General features: G+C 33.6%; 2 pseudogenes; both read left to right on the forward strand.

Annotated features, from left to right (window-relative positions):
- The first annotated feature begins 7,104 nt into the window (after positions 1 to 7,104).
- Positions 7,105 to 7,223, forward strand: LOC118611132 (annotated as a pseudogene).
- Positions 7,224 to 9,104: 1,881 nt separating this feature from the next.
- LOC118611034 lies at positions 9,105 to 9,223 on the forward strand (annotated as a pseudogene).
- The last annotated feature ends 1,419 nt before the right edge of the window (positions 9,224 to 10,642 follow it).

Raw genomic sequence — 10,642 nt, forward strand, 5'->3', positions numbered from 1 at the left:
ACTAGGAGACTGATGAAGCCTGAGTTCCTGGTGCCTTACTTACAAGACATCTTCTGTATTTATAATGCTTTTCTTAATAAAAAATAGTCCAAAGTTGTGTAATCTTTTAGAATCCACAAAACCCGAATTTAAATTGTGTCTGACACATAGTGAATAACAAAAGTTACCAAAATATATTAAACTGTAAACCATAAAGTCTTTTTAAATTTTATTAAATTTATTGGGATGACATTGGTTAATAAAATTAGAGAGGTTTCATGTGTAGAATTCTATAATGCATCATCTGTATATTGCATTGTGCATTCCCCACCCAAAGTCAAATCTTTCGTCACCAAATATTCGACCCCCTTTTCTCTCCCTCACTCCCTTTTCCTCTAGTAATCACCATACTGTTGTCTGTATCTGTTTCTGTTTGTTGCTTTCGGTTTTTTATCTCACATATGAATGAAATCGTATAGTTTTCAACTTTTTCTGTTTGGCTTATTTTGCTTCGAGTGATATTCCCAAGATCCAGCCATGTTGTTGGGTTGTTGGAAATGGTAGTATTTCATCTTTCTTATGGCTGACTAGTATTCCATTGTATATGTGCACCACGTCTTCTTGATTCAAAACACCTATTGAAGGGCACTTCAGTTGTTTCCATGTCCTGGTCACTGTGAATAATGCTGTAATGAACATTGTGGTGCTTGAGGTGCATATATTTTTACACACACATGTTTTCAAATTTTTCAAGTAGATACCCAGAAGATATTTCTGAGTCATGCAGTAATTTTATTCCTAATTCTTTGAGGAACCTCCACACTTTTTTCCACAGTGGCTATACCAATTTACATTCTCACTAGCAGTGTATGAAGGTTCCTTTTTTCTTATAACCTCTCCAACACTTGTCAACACTTGTCCAGTTGATAATAGCCATTCTAACAGGTGCGAGGTGATATCTCTTTGTGGTTTTACTTTCCATTGTCCTAATAGCTAGTGAATTTGAGCATCTTTTCATATATCTATCTGTTGGCTATTTGTATGTTTTCTTAGGAGAAGGGATTGTGCAGGTCCTCTGCCCATTTTTTAATTGGATTTTTTGTTGTTAAGTTGTATGAGTTCTTTGTATATTTTGAATATTAGCCCCTTATTGGAAGAGTGTGTGAATATCTTCTTCCATTCCATTGGTTGCTCTTTTGTTTTGTCTACAATTTCTTTTGCTATGCAGAAGCTTTTTAGCTTGATTTTTCTCATTTACTTATTTTTCCTTCCTTTGCCTTTGAGGTCAAGTTCATAAAATCCTCTTTAAAACTAAGGTCAATGAGTTTAGTATCTAGGTTTCCTTCTATGTAATGGTTTTATGTCTTGTATTTAGGTATGTGATTTGAATTAAGTTTGGTATATGGTGATAGATAGCAATCTAGTTTCATTCTTTTGCATGTGGCTTTTCAATTTTCCCAGAACCATTTTTGTGTCTTCTTTGATTTCTTTTAATGATTTCTTTTAATTTTTAGTGTATAGGTCCTTCACATCCTTTGCAAATTTATTCCTAGGTATTTTATTCCTTTTGTTGTGATCTCAAAAGGAATTATTTTTTTTTTCTTTTCTTTTTCTGGAAGTCTATTTTTAGTATATAGAATCACAATAAATCTTTTTGTATATTAATTTTGCAGGATCGCTCTGACTAGGACTTTCAGTACTATGTTGAATAACAGTTATGAGAGTGGACATCCTTGCCTTGTTCCTGTCTTAAAAGCTTTCTGTTTTTCACCATTGAGTGTGACATTAGCTGAGGGTTTGTCATATATGGCCTTTATTATATTGAGGTATTTTTCTTCTATACCCAATCTATTAAGTGTTTTAATCATAAATGAATGTTATTTCTTGTCGGACACTTTTATGTATGTTTATATGATAATATGATTTTTATTCTTTATTTTGTTAATGTGGCATATCACATAGATTGATTTTCAAATGTTAAACCATCCTCGTGCTCCTGGAATGAGCCCCATTTGATCTTGATGTATTATCTTCTTATTTATTGTTGTATTCGATTTGCTAGTATTTTGTTTAGAATTTTTGCATCTGTATTTATCAGAGATATTAGTCTGTAGCTTTTTGTTGTTGCTGTTATCCTTTCCAGGCTGGCCTCATAAAATGAGTTAGAAAGTATTGCCTCTTCAATTTTTTGGAAGAATTTGAGAAGGATGGATGTTAAATCTTTGAATGTTTGATAGGAAAGGACCTTGCACTTTTACTTTTTAAGAGGTTTTGATGATTGTTTCAATTTTCTTTCTGTTACCCAGTCTATTTAGATTTTCCTGTTCTTCATGATTCAGTCTAGAAAAGCTGTAATTTTTAAAGGAACTTATCCATCTCTTCTCAGTTATTGAATTGGTGGCATATAGTCTTTCATAGTATTCTTGTATGGTCCTTTGTATTTCTGCGGTGTCCATCGTAACTTCTATCCTTTTATTTCTGATTTTGTTTATTGTATCTTTTCTCTGTTTTCCTTAGTCAGTCTAGCCAGGGGTTTGTCAATTTTATTACTGTTTCCAAGAACCAGCTCTTTGTTGCATTATTTTTTCTATTGTATTTTTATTCTCTATTTCATCTAATTCTGCTCTAATTTTTATTATTTCCTTTCTTCTGCTGACTTGGGCTTCATTTATTCTTTTTCTAGTTCTTTAAGATGTAATGTTCAGTTATTTATTTGGGATTTTTCTTGTTTCCTGAGATAGGCCTGTAATAATATAAACTTCCCTCTTATTATTGCTTTTGCTATATCCCAAAAGGTTTTATATGCCATATTGTCATTCTCATTTGCCTCTATGTATCTTTTAATTTCTTCTTGTATTTCTTCTTTGACCCAATTGTTCTTTAGTTGCATGTTGTTTAATCTCCACATATTTGTGGTTTTTCCTGCTTCCTTTTAGCAGTTGATTTCCAATTTCAATCATTGTAGTTGAAGAACATGCTTGGTATGATTTAAATCTTAAATTTATTGAGGCTAATTTTGTGTCCCATCATGTGGTCTATCCTTGAGAATGTTACATGTGCACTAGAGAAGAATGTATAATCTGACATTCTGGGATAAAAGGCTCTGTAAAAGTTGATTATGTCCATTTGGTCTAATGTGTCACTTTAGACCTATATTTCCTTACTAATTTTTTGTTTAAATAATCTATCTATAGCTGTCAATGGGGCATTTAGGTCCCCCACTATAATTATATTTTAATAAGTCTCTCCCTTTAGTTCTATTAGTAGTCGCTTTATATATTTTGGTGCTCCCTGCTTGGGTGCATGTATTTTGATAAGTGTTATGTCTTCTTGGTGTATTATCTCTTTTATCATTGCGAAATGTCCATCTTTGTCTCTTATTACCTTTTTTTTTTTTATCTTGAAATCTATTTTGTCAGATGTAAGTATAGCTACACTTGCTTTTCTCTGGATTCCATTTGTTTAGAGTATCATTTTCCACCATTTTTCTTTGAGCTTATATTTGTCCTTGCAGCTATGATGTGTCTCCTAAAGGCAGCATATAGTTAGATTTTGTTTTTTTGATCCAACTTGCTACTCTGTGCATTTTTATTGGTGAGTTCAGTCCATTTACATTTAGGGTGAGTATTGATGTATAAGGATTTCCTATGGCCATTTTATCTTTTGTTTTCTGGTAGCTCTGTGTCTCCATTGTTTCTTTTCCCTGTATTTCTCTCTGTTATTTTAGTTTAGTGGTATTTTATATTTTTTCCTCTTTTTTTCTCTTTTTTTATGTTATGTGTCTTGGTTCTAGATCTTGTGTGTGTGGGGTTACCATCAGGTTTATGGAAGAAAAAGTTTCATATATACAATAGTTATTTTTTTCTGAATGCGTATTTTCTCCATTCCTCTTTACAAATTCAGACATTTAATCCCTCCCATGTTATGTTTTTATTGTCACAAATTATCCCTATATATGCTGTGAATTCATTTCCGAATTACAATAGCTATTGTCTTCTTCTCTTTTCAATGTCTTTACCTCCTTTAACCTTTATGTTACATTTAAATATATAATACCCTATTCTGAATAAAGGTTGCAATTTCCTGCTTCTGTCTGCCTGTTAATCATCTTATCCAAAGTTTTGTATCCTTTTGTCTTTCTGTTTCAGGTGAAATAACTCCTTCAGTATTTCCTGTAATGCAGGTCTTTCTTGAGTTAGTAAATTCCCTCAGCTACTGTATGTCTGGAAAGGTTTTTATTTCCCCTTCATGTCTAAAAGATAACTTTGCTGGATATATTATTCTTGGCTGGTAATTTCTCTCTTTCAATAGTTTGAATATTCAATTTCACTATCCCCTAGTTTGTAACGTTTCTGCTGAAAATTTTAATGATAATCTAATGAGGTTTTCTCTATAGGTTACCATCTTCTTTTCCCTGGTGTATTGAGAATTCTTTCTTCATTATTAATGTTTGACAGTTTTAATATAATGTGCCTTGGAGGCGGCCTTTTTGGATTGAGATAATTAGATGTTTTATTTGCTTCTTGGATTTGAAGAGCCAACGCTTACCATAGGTTTGGGAAGTTTCTTGTTGACCGTTTTGTTTGAATAGGCACTCTGTCCCCTTCTCCCTCTCTTCTCTTTCTGTTATACCCATTATTCTTATATTGCTCATTCTGATGGAGTCTTTCTTTTATATTACTAATTCTTTTCTCCATCAGGAAGGCTCTACTTCCTAAGCTCAGTAGTTCATTCTTCACCCCTTTTACTGAGTTTTTCGGCTTCCGAATTTCTATTTAATTCTTTTTTTAAATTTCAGTCTCTTTGCTAAAATACTCTCATTGTTTCTTGATTTTATTTCTGAGTTCATTAAACTACCTGTCGAGGTTTCCTTGTAGCTCATTGAGTTTTGTTCAGAAATACAATCTTAATTCTCTGTCATTTAAATCACATATTTTCATATCCTTAATTTTATTGTCTAGAAGTTTGTAATTGTTTTTCTGAGTTCTCTTATAGGTATTTATGGTATCAAATGGATTATTTATCTGCATAGGTATTTATGGAAATTAAATCTGCTTTTTTTCTTTTTTAAGAGTGATACCTCCATTTAGCAGGGTTTTAAGAAGAGGTCTTTCTTCTGTATTCCAGTAGGTGGCGGTGAAGTGCAAGTTTTTTATTTTCTCTTGCACTGTCTGGCTTCTTGGATTCCTGCAGGGGAATGGAAAATGTCCCGTGTTCACTGGAGAGGTGGGAGTCTCTTCTGTGACCAGGTCGCCTTGGTCTCAGGGCACCACCTCCAGGGGAGAATGCGGTGGGTGATGGGGTTTCGAGTTTGTAATAGCCCAGTGCTCCTCCTGCAGCCAGAAGCAATGCTGCACTGCCTAAAGTACCCCATGCGCCTCTGCAGGGATTGGCCATGGTGGGTAGGGGCAGAGTTGGTTGGCAGAGGCCAGTCGTCTGTTTGTGGCTTTGCTCTCCTCCCAATAATGGTGACTGCTCTACCTCAGCTGCCTTGCCTCTGTATCTCAACCCTTGTCACTGGGATTAGCCTCAGTGTGCAACCGCCGCTCAGCGATAAATGATTCTCCAGTTCTCAGGGCTGCAGATAATGTGCTCTGTAACGTGACACTCAACTGCTACAGCTTGTTCTGTGGCCCAGTGGTAGCTCTAGGATGGTGAGCTGAGGCAGCCATGTTCTGTGGCTTTGTTTTCCTCATGGCGATGGTGGCTGCTAGACTACAACTGCCACACCTGTGTGTTCTGTCTCTGCCTCTTCACTGGGTTCAGTTGCAGTACGTGCTGACCACTCAAGCAGGAATGCTTGAGGCTACAGACTGCATGCTGCAACCTGATTCCGCCCCTCTTCAAAGACCTGCATTGAACTCTGGGCTGCTTTCATGTCACCTGCCTTAACTCTCCTGCCTTTCTTCCTGTACTGTTTGATTTAATTCACTCACTTTCAGATGTTTTCGATGTGCAATCTCTCAGACATGTTTGTGTTGAGAAGGGAATCCTTTGTTGAATTATAGCTGTTGAACTTGTAATAACATCAAGGGGAGAGACCAGGGGGACATCTCATGCCACCATGCTTCTGATGTCACCCATAGGGACTTTATTATTATTATATAAATACATACCTACATACATACACACATGCATGTGTGCACACACACACACACACACTGCCTGATACTGGCTTTTGAATCTAGATAGATAGCTGATAGATAGATATATGATAGATGTGATATGCCTCATATACTAATTTATATATTAGTTATATATATAACTAAATATTTAACATTTTAAATATATATTTAAAATAGTGAAAATATATATCTAAAAATCTGGATGGTTAAGTTCACATATAAGTTGTAATATATAATTAAAAATTAAATATTTTTAAACATATTTTAAATACATACATTTAAAAATCTGGATGATAAAATGATATTTTTTAAATCATAGAAAGCACCTTTTCAAAGGTGCTCAGACAATTGGTTCTTGAATCACTATAGCCAATTCCATTGCCACTAGATTCTACATTATGAAGAATCTCCACTTTAAAAAAAAAAAAAAAAACATAATTTTCTTGAACATTTTTTACTCTACATTTTTACCAAAAAATTTTTGAAAGATATAAAAGCTGTCCAGAATAGAGGTAACTATTGCAACCAAGTAGTAATTTTATGTTTTATCAAAAGGCACTGATTACCAGTTAGGAGAACATTTCTATCTATAGCCAGGTCCATCTGGATGGTAATGTCCATTAGTTAGGAAGTGGAACGTGCACATGTTTTCCAACATATAATCTTCTGAACTCTAAATAGCCAATCATGCTATTTTAAGTGTCTAAATGTGCCTTTTTAACATACATAGAAATACCAAGGAACTTAATTGCTTATCCTTTATATACTAAAGACACATTTGTATATACTCAGAAATCTGTAGTTTTAAATAACAGATTGAATGGCTCTTACACATAAATTTTTCACTATGCACCCTCCTATACTTTGTGGAGGAGACTTACATAAGAATAAAAGTAGATTGACAGAAGCAAAGACACATTGTGATATGATTCTTTCTTTATTTTTTTAGTTTTTGATAAAAATTTTAAATTTTAACCTTTATTTAAAAATAGCACATACTGTCTATGGCCACGCCACACTGATCAGGCCTGATCCCGTTTAATCTCAGAAGCTAAGCAGGGTCGGGCCTGGTTAGTACCTGGATGGGAGACTACCAAGGAAGACCAGGTGCTGTAGGAGTAAAACCTAAGAAAATTAAAAAAAAACAAACAAAAAACAAGGGATTGTAAGATGACAAGGTCTTTGCAGTATGTGAGGTCAACCAAGGGTTGCCTCACCTAAAAAATAAAAAATAATTTAAAAAAATAGCACATATAAAGAATAGTACAAGTGAATTTTGTGCCATTCCTCATTTCCAAGTCTCAGATAATCACTGAAAATAATTTGATATGCATACTACTAGATTATACTTCCATACATACACACACACACACACACACTAATATATCAGTATATATATTTCTTTTAGAAAGGTGAAATAAGACAATGATATTGTCTACAATTTTTCTGTTTCAATATAGTATGGACATAATTTCATATCAGTATATAAAACATATCTTTTTCCAATGGATATATAGTATTCCATAATACTAGTAATATGTAAATTCCCCCCTTTCTCTCATTTTTAATTTGTTGCCATGAATAATCTCTATGCATATACTCAAGATATCTCTGGAGACTATTTCTCTGCATTATATTCCCTATTGGAGGAATTGTTAACACAAAAGATATTCACCTTTTATATTTTGACGATTATTAAACAAGTCATTCTGCAAAAAAAATGCCGTATCAATTTATTTTCCTCCAAAAATATTTGGCAACATCCTTTTTCAACACAAGTACCAACATACTAAAATTAGATTTTTTTTCTTTTAAAAATGTTCATTTTCTCTGGAGTTACTAATTGCTTCTTTCATTAGCATTGGCTTGTTTTTTCTTATTTCTATTCCAGGACCAAAGTTTTGATATAATCTCTCAAATAGAAAGCTCCCTATGAAACCAACCAAATCAAGTAGCCTATCAGTTCCTTCGATTGCTTATTTGTTTATTTTTTGTCACCATCCCATTAAGATCTCTGTCCTTGTGATCCCCTTAGAACTTCTAGATCTCTGCGGAGTATGTGTGGCTGCCATTCTGAGACTTCCCTTCAATGTGATCCTAGAACTCTTCTCCTTCACCTCTTTCTGATGTTTGAGCTCCTGTTTCTGCGATCTCATGTCTTCTTTCTAGGATTACTATCTTATTTTAGGAGCATCTTACAGTGGATCGCTGAGGAAAAGCTTATGAGAAGTCAGTTGTTTTAATTTGCATACCTGAAATGTTTTTAGTCTAACTTCACATTAGATTCATCATGTGGTCGGATTTAGAATTTTAGATTGAATTTTTTTTCTGATAAACAGTGTTTTTGTTATGGAATCTACACTGAATTCTAAACTTTTATATAGTTCATAATGTTTATATAAACTTTTAAGTTTGTCTATTTATGACATTTAAATTTCATGATAGTGTACCTCATATGGGTCTTTCTTAACACATTGAACCAGAAATTTCATGATTCTACAAACTCATGCTTTTCTGAACAATTTTTCTTACATTATTTCTTTAATGATTCCTTTTCCACCATTTTTTTCTCTGTTCTTTTACGCAAACTCTACAATTCTGACGATAAATTTGTCAGAATCATCTTTATCTGTATTTGCTTTCCTCTATTTTTTCCTATGAGATTTTCTCCCATTTGAACTGCAAACCTTTAAGTTACAATTTCATACTTTTAATTTCTAGGAACATTTTGTTTACCTAAACTATTTAAATATTCTTTTATTTCTCTCGTTAGTATTTTGTTTTGTTACATAACACAATATCCTCTCTTCTAAATATTATTGGACTTTCTCCCCAAGTTTCTTCCTCTGATTAACTTTTTTCCCTCTGTCTTCATTCCATTTATTATATTTGTCTTTATCTTTCATGTCAGAGGATTTTAGGAGATATCTGGTGATCCTTGGCTGTTCATTAATATTTAATAGCAGCACATTGAAAATGTTATTAGAATCTTGAAGTTTAGTCCATGGCCATGCTACCCTGAACAATCCCGATCTCATCTGATCTCAGAAGCTAAGCAGGGCCAGGCCTTGTTAGTACTTGGACGGGAGACCACCTAGGAAGACCAGGTGCTGTAGGTGCAAAAAATTAAAAAAAAAAAAAAAAAAGAGAGAGAGATTGTACGCTGATAAGGTCATTGCAATCTGTGAGGTCAACCAAGGGATGCTTTGCCTAAAAAAAAAAAAAAAAAAAATCTTTGTGTTTGTATAGGGTTGAGGTATAGAGGTCTTATTAACTGGTGTTTTGTTTGTTCGTTGGTTTGTTTGTCTCCTTTTATTGTCTGTTTCCACAAGATGAATCCAGATTCTTCAGCATTATGAGTTTAACTATCAACATGTGTGGACTAGAGGATATTTTCCTACTTGCAGTACAGTGTTTTCTATCTCCTTAATCTCTCCTTAATCTGTTTCTGATTACACTGAGTAGAAAGTCTCCAGGATAAACTTCAGAGTGAAAACCTCTTGTCCTCCATAAGATTTAGGTAAGAGCAGAGACCTGCTACTTGAGCAGATGAAAGATATATTGGGGTCTAACTGTTCCATAAACACTCAAACATTTCCTCAATTTGGGCCTCATCTCATACCTTTGCCTTCAAAAGTACCTGATACCTTGGATTTCTGAACCTTTATAGCAGAAGCCAGGCTACTTTTAATTATCCCCTACACACAGCTCCCTCTCCAAACCACACATACTCTGGAGCAGCAAAAATTTGACTTTCATTCTCCATACTCCACAAAGTCACTATTACCAACTCTTTGTTTCTTTATATGTGACTGGAAGCTCTGAGGGTTCGTATATGTTTTATTCCATTGCTATTATTTCAGCAGAGTTTTGGGAGGATTCAGAAATAAACACATGTGTTTGACCTTCGAGGATAAAAATTAAGCCTACAATTCTGACATATTTAAAAATTCAAGAACAAGTTATATGTTTTTATTTATTCAGGATCCCTGTTGTAGCCCTTAAGAGTGATTTAAATTTTACTTCATAACAGTCTTATACATTTGTGTTAAGTATTTTTCTAGGTTTTTTTATGTCTTGGCAATTCATATACAATTTTTTTAAATGTTCATAGTCTTTCATCTGACAATTTAATTTCCACAAATCTATCCTTAGAGAATAATCTAAAATTTACATTCAGAATTATGCAAACAAAAACACAATGTTGTTTTATAATAGTCTACTTATACAACTTAAATATCCATGGAGAATATTTAGCAAAGTATGTTACATGCATCAGTGACATTAAAATGATTGTAAAAGGCTTTCATTGTCTTGGGAACATGTCTCTGACATAATGTAAATTAATAAATACACATGAAGGTTAGGGGAACAACCATAAAATCTTAAACATCTTAGTCTTCAGGTATCAAAATAGTGGTTCTTCTCCATTTTGCCTATTTTTTATTTTCCAAGTTTTTCACATTGTGAGAACAGCATTTTTGTTTTTTTTTATCAGCAAAATTATTCATGTCTGACATATTGAGAGAATTAGATGA

This window comes from Rousettus aegyptiacus, unplaced genomic scaffold, assembly GCF_014176215.1.
Source record: "Rousettus aegyptiacus isolate mRouAeg1 unplaced genomic scaffold, mRouAeg1.p scaffold_m13_p_13, whole genome shotgun sequence".
NCBI classification, from domain to species: domain Eukaryota; kingdom Metazoa; phylum Chordata; class Mammalia; order Chiroptera; family Pteropodidae; genus Rousettus; species Rousettus aegyptiacus.